Genomic DNA, 6,216 nt, shown 5'->3' with positions numbered 1-6,216 from the left:
TGCGTAATCAATCTACACCCGCTTTAATTTTTCCTGTTGATAAGGAATTCTTCCGAGAAGGTTGTATAACTTTCGGTGTCATGGAAGGTTGAATGTCTCGTCACAAAGTTTGAATTCTGTGAGACTATTAGAAATCCAAGATGGCGGCGCCCAGCGGGTACATCGGACGATTGGGTGAGTTCCAGCAAAGCCGGGAAACGTTCAGTGCGTATACCGAACGTTTAGAGATGTTTTTTGCTGCTAATAACATTAGAAGCTTCTGATGCGGACTCAAGACGTTTGAATGAAGCAACTCATGCTTGGAAAATAACATTTTTTCTCACTGAAATTGGTGCCGATGTTTATGATATGGTAAAGATTTTTTTTAGCTCCAGCCAAACCAAAGGATACGTCCTTGAAGGATATTCTTAAGAAGTTAACCGAACATTATGACCCGAGGCCCTTAGAAATAGCTAAAAGCTACCGATTTGACACGAGATGCCAACTTCCAGAGTCATTTTATTATGGCACTGAAGAGGTTATCAATTCATTGTAATTTTTGAAATTTCCAAGATCGGACGTTAAGAGACCGTTTCGTGTGTGGACTGCGAAGTGAGCGGATCCAAATTAAGCTGATGGCGGTGTATGACCTGGCATTTGAAACTGCTTTTAAAACTGCTTTGTCGATGGATATGGCAGAGAAGGGTTCCAGAGAAGTCTGGACAACTTCTAGACAACCAGCGGAAGTGTTGAACAAGCTGCAGTCCAGCAAACTAATGACGCAGAAGTCGACAAGGGCGCCAGAGAAAACGTTATCCATGGATAACAAGACCACTGCAAAGTCATGCTATCGCTGTTTGGGCTCACATCTCGCACTTCAAGGCGGAGAATTACTCGTGTCACAAGATGGGACATCTGGCGAAGGCTTGCCACAAGGCTAATGTTTCTGTCCCACTTAGGAAAGCTGACCGGAAACCTCTGTAGACTTTGCGCCCCACCCAATGTTTCCGTGCGGTTCCCGGAGGTTGCTGGTGGTTGCCAGCGGTTGCAGGTAGGGAGACTGACAAAAACCTCCGGGAACCGCACGGAAAACGTGGATGGGGCGCAAGGTCTCCAGTGGTTTCCGTTCAGGTTTCCTAAGTGGGACAGAGGCATATGCAAAGAAAAGGATCAACAACAAGTAAGCACCTTCATTCTGTGGATCAACTGCTGGCAGAGGAAGAGCATCTCGACATATACACCATCTGCAGCAACGACATAGCGAACCGGAAGACAAATAATGTGTCCGTGCAAGTCCAGTTGAATGTAGCTCATGTTAGCATGGAAGGCGACACATGAGCATCTGTGAGCGTGATTCCAAAATCTGTGTATTGGGAGAAGCATAATCTAATTAATTTGGAAGCGAAGCGAATCGAGCTACGTAGTTATTCTGGAGAGATGATTCCAGTGTTAGGATGCGTACAGATACAAGTTAGGCATTAGGAGCAACAAACGGAGTTCCCTCTCGTAGTTGTAAATGGAGATAAGCCTGCTTTGCTAGGTAGGAATTGGTTGTAGATCTTGAAGCTAAACTGGAACGAGATATTCCTCGTTAGCGAAGAATTCAAGCGTCAGGAGGATGTAATTGAGCAACCTCCGAAGGTGTTCAGTGACCAGGGAGAGCCAATCAAGGGGAACAAGGCGAAAGTACGCATGAAGCAGGATGCGACACCAGTGCATTGCAAACCCCAGCTGTGCCGTATGCACGTAAGGACAACCTTGAGAAAGAACTGAAAATAGTAAATGGGCAACACCCATTGTAGTTGTACCTAAGCCTGATGGTAGTGTTAGACATTGTGGGGATTATAAAGTAACCGTAAATCAGGTACTTGTAGGTCGAATACCAACGGCAGATGATTTGTTTAGCACCCTCCAGCCCTTTATCTTCATTTCCAATCTGCTGGGAACGTGTGCTGTCTTTGGGCATGAAGAGGAGGGTTCTCATTGAAATCTTCCGATTAACGAAAGGAAATGAGAGAGTGAATGCGGTGACCATTTCTAATAGTGGGACAGTGTAGACCCAGAGTGCATAGCATCAAAATTAAAGAACGTACATTAGAATGCGGATGAGGAGTCAGACAGTGGTGAACCTGTTGAGTTATTTGCCATACACGGCTGTGGAGGCCCAGTAATTTTGTATTTTTAAGTTAGCGATTGCAAAATTTTGGTTCGTAAGGGCGTAAATATTTATGGATGTAATGCAGGAGAATGTCGTTGAGAGAAAAAACAATGTTTAGCCATGATCCCATGGTGGAGCGGCGTCGACGGACCGAAGGGCTTCATTCTGTTCCTTAGTTTATCGATTGCATGATCAATGATGAGTGGAGATGGGCTGGAATCTAGAAAATAGACTAGGACAGTGCAGGAGCCAGCCGTTCGCCCCACAATACGCGGGCCGAACATGATGCCATATTATACTGGTCACTTCTGCCTGCATATGATCTATATACGCCGAAACATGCACATCTATCAGACTATCTAAAAGGCCCTTAAATGACAATCGTGCAAGTGCTTCCACTAGTATTCCATATAGTCACTACTATCTGTGTAAAAAAACTTGCCCAGCACGTCTTCTTTTAACGTTGTCCTTCTCAATTTAAAACTTTGCCCTCTAGTCAGGAGAAAAGTGCCTGACTGTCTACACCACGTGATTTGAGGATAGCTGGAATTACGACATACAGCGAGGGTTCCAGCACATATAACCATATAACCATATAACCATATAATAATTACAGCACGGAAACAGGCCATCTCGGCCCTTCTAGTCCGTGCCGAACACGTATTCTCCCCTAGTCCCATCTACCTGCACTCAGACCATAACCCTCCATTCCTTTCCCGTCCATATGACTATCCAATTTATTTTTAATGATAAAATCGAACCTGCCTCCACCACCTTCCACTGGAAGCTCATTCCACACAGCTACCACTCTCTGAGTAAAGAAGTTCCCCCTCATGTTACCCCTAAACTTCTGTCCCTTAATTCTCAAGTCATGTCCTCTTGTTTGAATCTTCCCTACTCTCAGTGGGAAAAGCTTATCCACGTCAACTCTGTCTATCCCTCTCATCATTTTAAAGACCTCTATCAAGTCCCCCCCTTAACCTTCTGCGCTCCAAAGAATAAAGCCCTAACTTGTTCAACCTTTCTCTGTAACTTAGTTGCTGAAACCCAGGCAACATTCTAGTAAATCTCCTCTGTACTCTCTCTATTTTGTTGACATCCTTCCTATAATTAGGCGACCAAAATTGTACACCATACTCCAGAATTGGCCTCACCAATGCCTTGTACAATTTTAACATTACATCCCAACTTCTATACTCAATGCTCTGATTTATAAAGGCCAGCACACCAAAAGCTTTCTTTACCACCCTATCTACATGAGATTCCACCTTCAGGGAACTGTGCACAGTTATTCCCAGATCCCTCTGTTCAACTGCATTCCTCAATTCACTACCATTTACCATGTACGTCCTATTTTGATTTGTCCTGCCAAGATGTAGCACCTCACACTTATCAGCATTAAACTCCATCTGCCATCTTTCAGCCCACTCTTCCAACTGGCATAAATCTCTCTGTAGACTTTGAAAATCTACTTTATTATCCACAACACCACCTATCTTCGTATCATCTGCATACTTACTAATACAATTTACCACACCATCATCCAGGTCATTCATGTACATGACAAACAACAGTGGACCCAACACCGATCCCTGTGGCACCCCACTAGTCACTGGCCTCCAACCTGACAAACAGCCATCCACCATTACTCTCTGGCATCTCTCATTCAGCCACTGTTGAATCCATCTTGCTACTCCACCATTAATACCCAACCATTGAACCTTCTTAACCAACCTTCCATGAGGAACCTTGTCAAAGGCCTTACTGAAGTCCATATATACAACCTCCATTGCTTTACCTTCATCAATTTGCCGAGTAACCTCTTCAAAAAATTCAAGAAGATTCGTCAAATATGACCTTCCAGGCACAAATCCATGTTGACTGTTCCTAATAAGACTCTGTTTATCCAGATGCTTATATATATTATCTCTAAGTATCCTTTCCATTAATTTTCCCACCACTGACGTCAAACTAACAGGTCTATAATTGCTAGGTTTACTCTTAGAACCCTTTTTAAACAATGGAACAACATGCGGATTACGCCATCCTCTGGCACTATTCCCGTTTCTAATGACATTTGAAATATTTATGTCATAGCCCCTGCTATGTCTACACTAACTTCCCTCAATGTCCTAGGGAATATCCTGTCCGGACCTGGAGACGTATCCACTTTTATATTTTTCAAAAGTGTCAGTACTTCATAGTTTCCATAGCTACTCTACTTGTTTCCCTTATGGGGCTTTTTCACGGGGCGAGTTGACGCAAGATGTCACCAGAGTGAAGAGGTCGTGGTCCAGCACGAGACTCGCACGATATAACGGAGGTAGATAAAGAGTTCCCACGGTACTCGGCATTTCTGTTATTTGTGCGAGTGACTTGTCCGTTTCCCGAGCTTTCGCGTTAAATCTTGAATGAACATCGTGAACTACACGTGACACAAATGATGTAACTTTTTTTTCACACACTATATATATCCTCCCTTGGTTGAATTGGCTCATTTGGAGACATATTTTACTGTGTATGTGGGAGACACAGATGGACTGAGCACAGTACCTCGGTCTTACTGTGTGTGGGAGAGGGGGAGAAAGAGACGTACACTCACAGAGGCAGAGTCTCTCAGCCTGTGTAAGAGGGAGGGAGAGAGAGAGAGAGGCACACACAAGGTGGATGTGAAATCTCACCTGCCTGTTTCAGTGACAGACACCCGCCGCCAGTAAATGAAGACACCCCCATCTGTCTCCCCCTCCTCTCCCTCGACTCCCCCACCTTTCTCTCCCAACTCCAGTCCCGTCTCGACCCCCAGGGAAACTGAATAGAGCAACAATATAGATATAGAAACTGAAACAATATAGAAACTGAATAGCGCAACATGGCAAAAACATCTCTGACACGCTTTACCCCCTTTCTTTGAGATTTTCTGGGAGTCATCTCTGCAAGTGTTCCTGTTAAAAAGATTATCCAACAATGACAATTAGGTGGGACGTCCTCGAAGGACACATGTTCCCTTGTCGATATTGAGACCACCTGTTTTACTCACCTTCTGTCCCCTCTGTCCAGCTTCCGGGTTTACCGTTCGCAGGAGTTCCCACGCGCTATATCTCTAAAATCTGAATTTAGGTAATGTCTAAAGGAACTGCAGACGCTGGTTAATGCTGGTTAATACGCACAGAAGGACACAAAATGTTGGTGTAACTCAGCAAGTAAGTCAGATCTGGGAAGAAAAACATAAAAAGCTGGAGTAAGTCAGCGGGTCAGTCAGCATCTCTGGAGAAAAAGAATAGGTGACGATTCGAATCGGAGCCCTTCTTCAGACAGCCTAATCGGAATTGAGTCTGAAGATGTGTCTCGTCCCGAAACATCAGCTTTTTTTCTCCAGAGATGCTGCTTGACTCGCTGAGTTACTCCAGCTTTTTGTGTCTGTCTTCGGTTTAAACCAGCATGTGCAGTTCACTCCTTACACGGGTCTCTGTACAACATTGATTGGTAGCGTTCCGGACCCCTGGACCCGAGGACTCCGACCTGTATCGCTCAAAGAAGTACATGTGAAAAATTTCTCACGGACCATAAAAATGCGTAACCTTTCAGTGAAGTCCCTTTTAAAGTCCCTTTTAAAGATTATAGTTATTTTCTTGAATCTCATTAACATAACTCATGAATAAGTTGATGTCCATATGCGGATGCAAATCTTTATTTTTATTTATTTTTTAAATTCAATCCCACAGAAGATAATTTTTACTCACCTTCTGTTCCCTCTGTCCAGCTTCCGGGTTCACCGTTCGCAGTAGTTCCCACGGTACCCGCAAGAGTTATTACGGATATCGCACTGGCCACTACGTTCATATAATGTTGCAATACTCAACCACAAGTGCAAAAGTCAATCTTGGAGAAATTCAAACTTTCTTGAATTTTCTCCCGAGTGACCAAGTTACACGATGACCTGCCGTTAGCGCTACGGTGGTCCACGGTGGTCCACGAATGCCGTACTGTTATCGCACGAGGTTCCCACGATGTTAAACTCCGGTTAACTCTTGCGTCAAGTCGCCCCGTGAAAAGGCCGCTTTACCTCACATAATTCAATA

The sequence above is a fragment of the Amblyraja radiata genome, chromosome 16 (genome assembly GCF_010909765.2).
Source record: "Amblyraja radiata isolate CabotCenter1 chromosome 16, sAmbRad1.1.pri, whole genome shotgun sequence".
In the NCBI taxonomy this organism is placed as follows: Eukaryota; Metazoa; Chordata; class Chondrichthyes; order Rajiformes; family Rajidae; genus Amblyraja; species Amblyraja radiata.
This window is presented reverse-complemented; position numbering follows the sequence as displayed.